This window comes from Trifolium pratense, linkage group LG7, assembly GCF_020283565.1.
Source record: "Trifolium pratense cultivar HEN17-A07 linkage group LG7, ARS_RC_1.1, whole genome shotgun sequence".
NCBI lineage: Eukaryota > Viridiplantae > Streptophyta > Magnoliopsida > Fabales > Fabaceae > Trifolium > Trifolium pratense.
In genome coordinates this window covers 8419539-8433430 of record NC_060065.1, presented here as the reverse complement: position 1 = coordinate 8433430, position 13892 = coordinate 8419539, and the positions used below count along the sequence as shown (strand labels likewise).

Below are 13892 nucleotides of genomic sequence, written 5' to 3'. Positions count from 1 at the left end.
CGTGATTTATTGAAGATAGGCAGACAAGATAATGGCGAATGGTTCCGATCAAATATAAGTAACGTGCTGGGACAAGGGAATGCAATTCGATTTTGGAAAGACAAGTGGTATGGACCTGATTGTTTGAGGGATTTATATCCAGCTTTATATATTAAAACTTCTATGCCAAATTGTTTAGTAGCAGACACAGGTTTTGAACATAATGGAAAATGGTTTTGGAATATTTGTTGGGCTGAAACATTGTCTTCAACCGAGTCAGAAGAAGCAGAAGAGTTATTGTATTTGTTGGCCGATATTAGTCCTAAGCAGGACAAAATGGATAGCATGAGATGGATACCAGATCATAACGGTAATTTTTCTGTGAATTCGGCATATCAATTCCTTCTAAATAGTGTTGAATCAACTATAGTAGATGAGAATGTTGTGCATGCTTTGAATCAGTTATGGGTGAATGATGTTCCATCAAAAGTAAATGTTTTTGGATGGAAGTTATTATTAGAAAGATTACCGACCCGTATGGCTTTAGTGAGGAAAGGGATTATTGTTAATCATCGTGAATGGTGTTGCGCTTTTTGTTATAGAGAAGAGGAAGACATTAATCATTTGTTTTTTAATTGCTCTTTCTCACTACGTGTTTGGAAGAATATTTTTAAGTGGATGAAAGTGACTTATATAAATTTTGAGGAGGTTTGGAGCCACTTCAACAGTTTTGGGGCTTTGGTGAAGACTAATAAAAATGCTAAAGGCCGCCATCTAATTTGGTTAGCTACCACGTGGAGTTTATGGCGTGCTCGAAACAACACAATGTTTAGAGGAGTTGTTGCTAATGTGTCAGTCATAGTGGATCAGATTATTTTTATTACGTGGTTTTGGTTTATAGGTCGTATAGGGAACAATTCTTGTTATACGTTTTCTGATTGGTGTATTGATCCATTAGCCTGCCTCCATAGTATATAATGGAGGTTCTCCGAATTGTAAGGGTTGAGTACACCTTATACTCCTTATAATTTAATTATTTGCTTATAAAAAAAAATAGAGAAAAAAATCTTAGCTATGTAATTAACATTAATATTATTTTCTGTTACTTATCATAATCCTAATATGTAGCGAGCACTCATCCTAATCCTAATATGAATCGATCAGAAGTTATAATGAGCTATACTGTTTTTTGAATTATTTGTTTAATTAATTATGTTAATCCTATTATAATTTGTCACTCATCCTAATCATAATATGGACCAATCATTTATTTGTTTTGCTGTACCGATCAAAACAAATTTGTTTTGTTATGAACGGGTCTGGTTATGGTGCATAAGTCATCCTTATGCACCGTGCATAAACTTTCTCGCGCGCCCCCAATCCATTTCTTCTCGCGCCCCCATACAAAACCACAATAACCTTGAAGCGAAGTTAGGAATGATCGTTGACAAGGTCGGTCAATTCTTCTCCGGCAACGACCTTCTTCCCTCCTGCGATTCCGATATCATCGCTGTATGTATTCACTATATACTCTCTCTTTCGTTGTTAGGGTTTTTTCTTTCAATCTGTTAATTCCTAACTTCAATTCAATTTCTAACCATTTTTAAATCATTCAAACCGAATTTCTTTACAAATTCCTAACTTCAATTCTCTTTCGTTTGTGTCATGGGTTTTACAATTGGATTTAGTTGATAATGACAAGAAGGATTTTGCGAAATTGAAAGATTTAGTAGGAGAAGAAGAAGAAGACAACACTGATTATGTTCCTAAAGGTACAAACCCTAAACCCTAAATTGGAATTGAAGGATTTTCTTTGTTTTGATTTCGTTCCTTCCTTGTTGAATTTATGAAGATTTGCTTAAGAAAATTGATGATATTGGTTAATTCTTGTTTGTTCTAGTTTCTGCTGCAAGCCTCACAGAACGAGAATAAGAACTTTTGATTTTGAAAGCGGTGAAGAGTAACTCAACAGGATCATCGAAGCTTTGGAAGTTACGTGATCCAAAATTAAGAAGTAACAGTAACGGAAAAGGTTCATGTTTTTTAATCTAACTCTCGATACTCACTCATCATCACCGTCGCCAACAACAACGTCGCCGGAATCATCCTCAAAATGGTAAAACCAAAAGAGGTTCGAGATATTTTATTCCTCTAATTTCTTCTGTATTCAAGTAATTGCAGTGTGTTTTGATTTTGGGAATTAGGTTTGGAAAGGGTTTTTGCTGTTGTTGTTGTTGTTCTTAAGGCTTTGGTTTTTGAAAATGATACTTGAAACCATTTCACTAGACTAATGGTTTCAGTGTAAAACATATTGAAACCATTGGTCTAGGTAAATGGTTTCAATTTGTAGTGATGTATTTATATCATATGGTGCTAGTGCTTCTTTTGGGCCTGATATATATAAGTGAAGCATATATAATAATTAAGATCCATGTTATAGGCTAGATGTTTGAAAATGTTTATAGATAGTAGTAGTAATTAATGGCATGAAAAAAGTTTTCTATTAGAAGTAATAATATAATCTACAAAAAAGTGTGCTAGTTAACAAACCTGGATGTGACAATGCATCAGTTGGAGGAAATGACATTGTAGCTATAGAGACACAAATCAATAACTGCAGAACTAGCAAGACAAATCAGTAACTGCAGAATTGGCCACGAGATCACACATTCATGCAGTTAGTTAGTTAATTTGCACCATCAGATTAGTCCTTTACTTGCATCTACTTTCTCTTGAAACAAAAGATTTGTGTGAAATTCAATGTTGTAAGTTCACATACTGCATGAATGCGCGATAACTTGGCAGCATAGAAATTGGTTTTCTTTGCCAATATCATGTTTTAATATTTTTTAAAACATCTGCTTAACTTTCAGGGCATGAAGCGTCCATTCAAGCCGATGAAAGACCTCAACATGGACAAGGTCATCTCTGATATCATTACCGATTTATCAAATTCTAGCTGATTCTGGTTGTTTTACAACTCCGCTCTTGGCTTGATTTGTGTAGTTGAGTTAGATAAATTGATTTAATGGTAAAAATTCTTGGATAGATATATGAAATGATGTATTAGATGTTGCCTTTGTGTTTATTATTTTGAGGTTAGGCAACTTATGAACTTAGATAGTTATTTTGGATATTTTAACGGTTTCAGATGAGTATCGTTGATTTTGGTTTTAGGGAAACCATATTCAGGTTTCATATGCATATTCAGATCAAATTCCAAGATACATTTTTTGGTTCATTCCTATTGTTTATATCTCATTAAATGTATGTTTCTTCTATGAATTTTCTGTTGCTTAAATGTTCCTTTTTTGAGTTGGACCTTAACAAATCCCACCTTTAGAAAGGCACATGATCCATTTTCTGTTTCTAATCACTGTGTATGTTAGGCTTTTTTTATTAAGGTGTTTAAAATTGATTTTAGAATGGTTTCAGAGAGTTGTACTCTAAAACCATTTAGAGTTGGTAGAATGGTTTCAGAGAGTTGTACTCTGAAACCATTTTGCTGGTAGAATGGTTTCAGGTAGTTGATGTTTAATTGTTGCTTCCTAAACCATTTTGCTGGTATAATGGTTTCAAATGATTATGTTCCAGTTACATCCTTAGTTTAGGCCATTTGGAGGAACTACAAAATTAACATCAGTTCATTTATCTTATCAATCAATTATGATTATCTTTTTTTGTAAAACTTATAGATTGTTGGAGATAATATACAAGGTGCTGTGTTTGGAGAGCTGCTAGATTGCCTCTTGAAACCTATAAACATCAAAGAGAAAATATCAAATATGTTAACTTCATTTTGTCATGGACAATGCTTCTTAATAATGCACTTCTTCTTAAAGTATGATTTATTTTTGACAATTTTGCGCAAAGGGATTGATATAGGTTGTTTTTACTTGTAGGCTTGATGCTACTTGCATCTCTTGGAAGCGAATGCGAGGAAACTATGTTAAAATAATTGATGTTGTTGGAGTTTGGCAAGAGAACAATGTTGTTGAAACTGAAAAGACCATTGAAGCTCTTAAAAGAGTTGCATAGTAAATTTAGAAAAGTTCTCAGAATTGATGTTATTCTTGTTGTATAAATTGTTGTAGACCTTTGGATGTATTTATATATTTTAAGTTATTTTATGTGTCATCTTGGGTAGAAATTGTAATATCACCACATACATATTGTAAAGAATTTAGACCTATATTTGTGTACTATCGATTAATGCAATTAGATTTCTAATGATTTTGCAATATCATTTTTCTGGTTTCAATATCCTTCCCATAGTTTCTACTAGTTATGCAATTCTTCTAGTCCATTATTATGATTATATTTAGCCATTTGTTACTTTCCTCTTGCACTTTTAACAAGACTGATGGAAGACTAATGGAAGTTTCAACTAATGGAAGTTCCTGAACCTTTTATCAAAAGTGTATATGTAACTGAAACCATTTAACAAGACTAATGGTTTCAGTGTATAACGTACTGAAACCATTTATCAAGCATAATGGTTTCAGTGTAAAACTTACTGAAACCATTTAACAAGAGTAATGGTTTCAGTGTACAAATCCATCATGGGTTAATAATATTCAAAATCAAGGTTATAATATTGAAAATCATAAGTATGAAAATCAAAATCAAGAGTTTTTTCAAAATTGAGATAATTTTCAAATGGGTCTGCTTAATAGTTAATGTCGTTCAAATGCATTTATAATTAAGTTGAGAAAGATTAAAATGTATTGGATTCGAAGAGAGGAGAATTGTCTTCGGATCAACCCATGAACCTAAACCTCGGAAGAGAGGTGATGTGTTGGATTCAAATGCGCACGTCCTTCCATAGTGTATAACGCTATGAAACCATTTAACTAGACTAATGGTTTCAGTGTATAACATCTTGAAACCAAATAACAAGACTAATGGTTTCAGTGTATAACGCTACGAAACCATTTAACTAGAATAATGGTTTCAGTGTATAACAGTATGAAACCATCTAACTAGACAAATGGTTTCAGTGTATAACATCTTGAAACCAATTAAAAGGACGAATGGTTTCAGTGTATAACATCTTGGCACTAATGCTCATATAAAACCATTTAACTATAATAATGGTTTCAGTGTATAACAGTATCAAACCATTTAACTAGACAAATGGTTTCAGTGTATAACATCTTGAAACCGATTAACAAGACTAATGGTTTCAGTGTATAACATCTTGACACTAATGCTCATATAAAACCATTTAACTATAATAATGGTTTCGGTGTATAACGCCATGAAACCATTTAACTAGACTAATGGTTTCAGTGTATAACGGTATGAAACCATTTTTGCTGTGGAATGGTTTCAAAGAGTTGTTCTCCAAAAACATATTTAACCCTTAATAAAAATTGTGAAATAAATTTAAATTTTTAAGACGATATAAAACCGGAGATGATGAGGCTTTACAAAAAAAGTTGTCACCGATTGATTGATCCACATTTGCTAATTGTTTTTATGTTATAATTGTGTACTATAGTTTGTGAATAATGGTTTAAACATTTATCACATTTGGTCTTTTGTTTAATTACAAAACCATTAGACAATTATTTTGGTTTCACATAGAAGACTATCAAAATCATTAAGCCATACTTATGGTTTCAGTAATTATTTTTGTTTCACATACAAGACTATCAAAACCAACCATACTTATGGTTTCAATAATGATTTTAGTGTATAACATCTTGAAACCATTTAACCAATATTAAGGATTTCAAAAATCTATTTTACCTTCATAGTCAATATTAATGGTTTAACAATACTAATGATTATATAAAACCATTTATGTTACATTAGAACTTCTTACCATAACAATCAAATCAATACTACACACAGAACCACTCCATCCTCGATTACAAAGTTAATCACATTTACTTTTTTTTTGACACACACAAATTTAACTTATTTCATTACTTAATTGGTTCTCAATACAAGGAGGAATCGAATAGAAAACACAACGACTAGCCTATGAATTGGCCGCACTAGCTAACATATGAGCAACCAAATTCCCTTGACGCTTTACAAACTTTACCTCAAAGTTGAAATTTAAAAGCAATAATCTCTTAATATTTGAAATAAGGATACTATCCAACTACACTTGCTAAGAAAGAGAAAATGGTACAATCCAACTCAAAGCTCCATTATGCCATGCCTCCACTTGTTGCTGTCCTTATTATCTGAAAGAGAGCTGTGCAATAAAAGCAAGCAAACATGTCAATGAAACTACAAACATAGTACATGAAAATGCTAATGGAAGAAAGCTAAAACATACAATCTAGTACATTCTAAAGCATGTATCAATGTATCATCCTAATCCTTATGGAGTACATACAACCTTTGCTCAAGCAGAGTACCAATTCCCAAGCTTAACCACAAACAGAATTCCACTTGAGCAATAACCCATACCCTTTCCCTATAAGCATTCTACTCCTTAATATAAAACCACACACACAATAATTTTTTGGTTGTGAATGCATATTAGAACAAGAAGAAATGCAATCCAAATATTTTTCACTAATGTTATGCAAAGGGCATTGGAAAATACAGTTCAATTCAGGGCACAAACAATGAGGTACAGCCTACATGTATCATGTACTTCGGTCATATAGATGTGCTATGTTCTTGTTAATCATTAATATGTTGGAAATTGGAACAGAAGACATATAGTACAGTATTCATCAAGCAATGAAGTAGTACTAACTAAATGAAATAGTAATGATTTCTTGCTTATTCTCATGACTTATCCAATATGTTCCTGCACGCCTAAATAGTCCGCCGTCATCTCAGATGCACCATCCTCCTCTTGTGATTCTGCCATCCTTATGAAAGCCGGCGTCGACGTTGCATTTCAGCCATCCTTGTCATGGTGGTATCCATTGATAAACATGTTGTACCTGCTCATTAATCACATTTACTTATAACAAATTAAAGTAATAAGTCACCAAATTTAAGTTAGGCAGCCAAAATTAAAGCAAGAGTTTGATTAATCAGTTAGATCACTGCCAAGAATATTCATTCATGCAACGAAAATCGATAATCACGTTAACAATATATACAGTATCCAATTTTTTCACCGGAAAATCTCATCCATAATCTAACATGTCAATAATTCCATCGTCTCTCACAATATTCCTAAACTTATTTCCTCTCCCATCTAATTGATCAAAAATAAATTCAAGAAAAATCAAATTAAAATTATACTTCAATAAATCGGGAAAAAAGAACAGTGAATCGACATTTCAAATCAGGAATCGAAAACCTAAAATCAACACTCACCGATCAACATAATAACAATTTCAGTTAATTTAACATATAATCGATTCATGAATCGGAATAAAAGGGAAAAATGAAAACAAAAAATACATGATTTAGTGAGTTGGAATGAATTTGCAGCTTTATCGAAGAGATCAGCAGCATCTTTGAATTTTGAACCGAATAAGCCCCAACCGCTGAGCTTCTTCTCAGCTTTCTTCTCGAAATCCTCTGCCCTCGCTAACTGATCGGCCATTTCAATCGGAATTGAAGAAAACAATGGATCGATTCACTGTGTTATAAGAAAAATGAGATGAAGAAGAATCGTATAAGAAGAAAAAGAGATATTAGACTCTGTTGAAGAATGAAGAGGTTCGGTGGAGATGATGGGTTTAGAACCTGGAAACGTGGAATCGGAGGTAGAAGTTTCCGGCGGGTCGTCGGTGAAACATTGGAGAAGTGCGTCGGTGAAAATGTCATCGCCGTCTTCGTTTTGATTGATTGAAGCCGTGTCTGATTGTGAGAGTGTGAGCTGAGAGGGGCTAGGATTATAACACGTGTAAAACTAAATCTGATGGTTGTGAAGTCCGTATGCACCATGCATAAAAAAACCCTTATGCATATTAACTTCTGCCGTTATGAACTGGTTTAGCGGTTTTTTTATAATAAATTCATAGTTTTTTTTTTAATTAGTTTTTATTATTATTTATTGTTAAGAATAAATTTGTTTTGTTATGAATTGGTCTAGTTTTATTTTTTCATCTGTTTTTTGTTATAATAGATTCATAGATTCAATAAAAGATAAAAAAAAAAAACATTGTTATGAGGTAATCTAACATTTTTTTTGTTATAATAGGTTTATAGTTTTTTTTTGTTATAATAGATTCAAAGTATTTTTTGTTATAATAGATTTATTGATTTAATAAATAAAAAAAGCAAAGAAAAAAAATTAATGTCAAATTAAAAATCGAAGCGTAACCCTTTAAGTTATAAAGATAAAACACGTAAGCGTCACGTTAGATTATAAATTATTAAAAGAACGCCACGTGTGAATTTTTTCATTGAAAATAAACCAGAGAATATTAAGTGTACTTTTTACTTTGAGCAAGATATATATATATATATATATATATATATATATATATATATATATATATATATATATATATATATATATATATATATATATATATATATTACTATACCCTAAGTAATATATGTCGCTTATAAAGATATAGGTAAAAAAAAAATATAGGTAAAAAACTTCAGAAGGCGTCGTAGATAGTTGAGTGATAAATAATTATAAGTGGTCCAAAATACAACTTAATAAATCTTAAAAAAGCTATAAAGACTTATAAGAATAAAAATAAAATATCTGAAATAATCAAACACGGACAGTATATCAAATTCCACCTACATACGAAAAGCACACTATCCTAACTTAATTATTCAGTGATGGGGCAACCATCATTCTCAATGTCAACAATCATCCTTCGACATGATCCTAAAAATTGGCAAATTAAAAGTTAAAATAAGTACATATTATATTTAAAAGGAATGTAGATTAATTAGAATATAAAATTCAAACACATTAGTAAAATAAAATAAAAAAACATAGAATATAAACTATTACAAACCTCTAAATTAAGCTGAAGAAACTTCTCAATTATCTCATCATCACTTGTGATATTTGTCACTCAAAATTCTTTCTCTGAACCACCATTCAAATAAGATATTGCCATTACTTTAAAAAGAAAACTTTTGCCGATCATTTCACATATCTCTTTTGGGACAAAAAAAAAAAACAATGGAACTCTATAACAAATGTTATAAGCAAACTGTAACCAATTTATTAAAATTAAAACACAGAATTTATTAAAAATATTAGAGACCAATTTTGCATTGAGACTCTATTAGATGGCCATGGTTTAAATACACATGGGAAATATAAGCAATACGGAATTGAAAGCTAATTTTATATTTGTGACGTGTTGTCTTATAGGATCCAAAATTTGCAGCAACACCAAAGTTAGTGAAATAATACACCTTACTTGTCATACCCCAATTTTTGACCTAAGATCCCACCTCATATTCTCTTGCATCATTAAAAAAAATAATAATAAAATACAAGATATCTTGTTGTGTTTGCCTCTTTGGTAAGACATGGTCTTGAATCAACAAAGTCAAGAAAAGGTTCCAAAAATCAAAGACTAGGGTTTTGAAATTTTTCCAAGTATAGAAAATTTCATGTTCATGGAGCCAACTGTTCAAGATCATATCTTCTTCCTCAAGTATCATAAATTTGCAAATAACGACTCTTTGGAAAGCTATCATGGCATATTGAAGTGTGGTAAAAAGATTTGAAGTCAAAATGATCATTACAATGCTTAAAGTTGATGACCAAAGTTGATTCTTCAAATTGTTGAAAATAACACTTAGAATTTTTTTTTCTAAGTTGTTTTTGACCTTATCAAGTGCATGACTTTGCAAGCTTATAACTTCCAATCCAAGCATCCATTTTGAGCAAACAAGAGCTTCATCTTAATATTTCATATGATACTATATCATGGTGAAGATTTGGGATTCAGAAGAGTTCCTGAATGGCTTATAACAACAAGGAAACATGAGATGTCAAATTGTAAAAACTGTCAAAAACACTTAGAATTTTTTCTAAGTGTCAGACAGCTTTAAGTTTGAATTTTGGTGGCTATTTTTCTATATGATCCCAATGTATTCAGGACAAGTCATCAACATCAACGTTGTAGAGGAGGATGCCATCTTTCCAATGCCACCAAGATCATGAATTTATCTTTCTTGAGAACCAAGTTTCGAAGGGGAGACGTGACCATGTTAGAGATGATTTATGGGTCAAAAAACCATGTCAAGTTCTTGGTCAAACCAAATCCAAACCTTGTGATCAGTAATTGCAGGCCTATGTTGCTTCTAAATCTCAACAAAACTGATGTTTTACACAGACTTTTAGTGCATTATCCAAGTGTTTGAAGCATTGTCCAAATTACATGTCCTTTTTGGAGCACTTTTTGCATAAAGTTCCATTGACATTTTGTAAAACTTGCTTTTCTCCAACAACTCATGCATTGAGCTTTGTTATTGTTTCCTCTGATCACACTCCATCTCAAAGTTTAGAAGCAACCTCCTAAACTCAGAGAAAGCTTCCCACATTGTCTCCTTGTTCACTCCATCTCATCTTGGAACCATGATGCTTTTGAACCACTTTTGTAACTTTGGAGACAAACCAGCATTGAGATGCAACTAGAGTCAATTCCATCAGTCTCATAAGACACATTGCAACCTCTATAAAAGCCCCTCAAGGCTCAGAACTTAGACATCAAAAAACATCAGCAAACATCCACAAAATCCACTCAAAAATTTCATTACTACACTTTCAAAATCTTAATTTCGAAACTTGCATTTCTTTCAAGTTTTCTCTACTTTTTCCATTGAATCATCATCCATACATCATAGAAAAACTTCTGTATGCATTGATCATCAACTGTAACCCCTCCATTACCATCTCCCAAATCCCATTTTTTGTCACTTTCAACTTGAATTGGGTAGAACATTTCAGAAGTTTTAAAGGAAAAGTAACTATACCAATACACTCCTCTGGACTCAAGGAAGCTAAAGGTATCATTTTCTCATCTTGAAACATCATTTGAAGGGGCATTGGACCTTGCTCCAATAGGTAAATTTTCGTGACCTTGAACTCCATCATACATGCATTATCTTTGAATGATTCGTCAATACAAAATGTAGACCATGATATGAGTAGTGAAAGCCCTATGCTCGTAAGTTCTGATTGTTCTTAAATAATATTTAATTTGTATTTGAAGTTTTAGGGTTCTTACTTTAATTTGAAAAATTCGAATGTTTGAGTAAGGATTGATAAACTTTAAGTGTATATTCATAATCCTAATTAAATTCTGAGAAAAATGGTATATTCACATGTAAAATTTGATGATAAAATGAGAAAACACGTTTTTTTTTAGCCATGAAGTTGTTTCTGCGTTTGGCCGAAGGAGGAAGAAGACATCTTCACGCGCTTGTTTATGTTTTAAACGTCGGTTTTATTATTCTTGATATGCTATCTTGACATGCTATCACCGTTACGATAGACGATAGTAGGTAATGATTAGACATATAAACTCAACATCTATGTATAGAGAAAAAAAAACCCAAAATTTAAGATATGTAACAAATTTGAATTATTTATTTTGTTATTCTAATCCTAATATGTATCAATCGTTCATGCTAATCCTAATTATTTAAGTTAAGATTTAAGTATGATACTTTTTTTTTAGTTATGCTAATCCTTAATTTTTTTTTAGTTAAGATAAATTTAAACCAAATTGTCAAATAGATCTATACATCGTTTGTATTTTTAGTTAAATATATCTTTTTTTTTATTGAGTTATGCTATTTCTCTATATTGTTTGTTATTTTAGTTATTTGTTTTGTTATGTTAATCTTAATATGCAGATCAAAACAAATTTGTTTTGTTATATATTGATTTGGTTTTTTTTGTTATAATTAATTTATAGTTTTTTTGTTATAATAGATTCATAGATCCAATAAATGATAAAAAAAAATTATTAAATAAGAGAAGACACGTAGACGCCACGTTAGATTAAATTATTTTAAAAATGCCACATATGAATTTGTTCATTGAGAAGCAACATGAAAACGCCAAGTGTACTTTTTACTTTGAGCTAGGCAAATATATATAGTATAGATATAGATATAGAATTTAGATATGCTAATTCAAATTGTCAAATTGATCTTAAGCTAATACATTGTTTTATGTTTAGTTATGCTAATTCTCAATTTTTTTTTTAATTTTTTTTAGTTAAGATCAATTTAAGTCAAATTGTTAAAATAAAATAAAAAGCTACATGGTTTTTTTTTTATTGAGTTATGCTACTAATCCTCGTGAAGCTATGATACATCGTTATTTTGAGTTATACTAATATAATCCTCTATATTGTTTTTTTTTTTGGTTAATTGAATTGATCTAGCCATGTTTCTTTTATATATAATTGATTTTTTTATAATATATTCATAGATTTATTTGTAAAAAAAAAATAGAGTCATAGATTTAATAATTTTTTTTATAATTGATTCATATATTTTTGTTATACCAATAGGTTCATGGATTTATTGGCACCCCTAATATGGACCCTATTTTTTGTGTTCCACCCATGATCCTTATATCTTATTACGGAGTATTGTTTACGTTTCTTTTCTTTTTTTTATAATGTATTTTTTCTTATTAATTATTTCTATATTTTTATTTTTATAAGGTTTCTTCTAATTTTTCTATATTTTTTCTATAATTTTTTTTATTGACTAAACTTTCTATAATGTTTTTATTGTTTTTTTTTCCCTATTTTTATAGGTATAGATTGTTCTATTTTTTTTGTTCCTAATTTTAAGCATATCATCTTTTTTTGATTCAAAAAAAAAAGCATATCATCTTTTTTTTTTTATTTATCTTATATTTTTTCTATATATTTGATTTTTTTTGGTATTTATCTTATATTTTTTTATATATTTTTTCTAGTGAAATTGCATATAAAACTTGCAACTAGTTAAAAAGCAATAAGGATAATTTACATGTAGAAAGAATAAAAGGAGGCCGTATCAAATTAAGAAGAGAAGACGAGTGCATTAGAAGTAGAAAAAAGAAACACCATTAAAGTAGAGAAGACCATGATTGCCAATAGTATTTGAAACTCATCCAGGTATATTTTCTTGAATATGATCAGTAGCTAATCTCTCATTGTTGAAACCTATTATGATTTGAACCTTTGATTAGTATAATTTATTTTAATTCATTACTTTTCTATCTCTATTCTTAATACTTTTATTCCCTTGATTATCGGTTGAAGTTTAGTTTTGAGATTAGAAATTTGTGTATCTCTAATCTCTAATATAGTAATAGTCATTGATGCATGAAATCAGTGAAAGTTTCTATACTGGATGCTTTATTTTACTTTAGTTAAGTTTACCGAGGAATTTTGTACCAAAAAAAAAAAAGTTTACCGAGGAATTAAAGATTTATTGAATTAGAATATAAGTTCTTTTCATTAAGGAATTGGGATAAGAACATTTTCGATAATTTGGTGACAAATTGTTTTTGGAATCTTGGTATCGAACATTAATTCAGGAACCAATCTCACCGTCTACTGACGAGGTTCAGTTGAAGTCAGAGCAATATGAACTGACCCAATATAAAAATTGGTAGAATTCAAACCTAAGACCTAGAGTAGCACACTTCGAACTTCAAGCCTAAATTATCAGGTCAGCCCAGTTTATAATTTGGAATTAGATTGTCAATTTCAAATATAAACATAAAGATTGAATTCAAAGCATACTCATCTCTAACATCTTTTATCATTATTAACTGCATTTTTAACAATTTTTGTCTCATAATCAAATTCAAGATGTGGTTTATCTTTCATTATTACTCACTATTTGGATTTTTAAATAGTAGAAGAGGGACGAATGGTGGAGACTAAAAGAAGACGAACATATACATCGAAAAAAGGCAATTGAGTGCAACAAAAAGACTTGGAAAAAAAAGTGTATGCCTCTGTGAAGAATAGTGTGTTAATGCA

General features: G+C 30.6%; 2 long non-coding RNA genes across 10 annotated transcripts; one reads left to right on the top strand and one right to left on the bottom strand.

Moving 5' to 3' along the window:
* The first annotated feature begins 1153 nt into the window (after positions 1 to 1153).
* On the top strand, positions 1154 to 4240 carry LOC123898781. 8 transcript variants are annotated; one of them, XR_006805426.1, is made up of 5 exons: positions 1317 to 1491; positions 1668 to 1751; positions 1880 to 2110; positions 2853 to 3010; positions 3882 to 4240. It is a non-coding gene; the product is annotated as an uncharacterized LOC123898781 (long non-coding RNA). The 8 variants fall into 8 exon arrangements; XR_006805429.1 differs by lacking the exon at positions 3882 to 4240 and adding an exon at positions 3675 to 3875; XR_006805432.1 differs by having other exon boundaries at positions 1318 to 1491; positions 2853 to 2947.
* A 1680-nt stretch (positions 4241 to 5920) lies between these two features.
* On the bottom strand, positions 5921 to 7881 carry LOC123899371. Of its 2 annotated transcripts, XR_006805575.1 has the most exons (4): positions 7654 to 7881; positions 7366 to 7546; positions 6704 to 6896; positions 5921 to 6190 (listed from the first exon to the last, which is right to left on the bottom strand). It is a non-coding gene; the product is annotated as an uncharacterized LOC123899371 (long non-coding RNA). The 2 variants fall into 2 exon arrangements; XR_006805574.1 differs by lacking the exon at positions 5921 to 6190 and having other exon boundaries at positions 6537 to 6896.
* Between the last annotated feature and the right edge of the window lie 6011 nt (positions 7882 to 13892).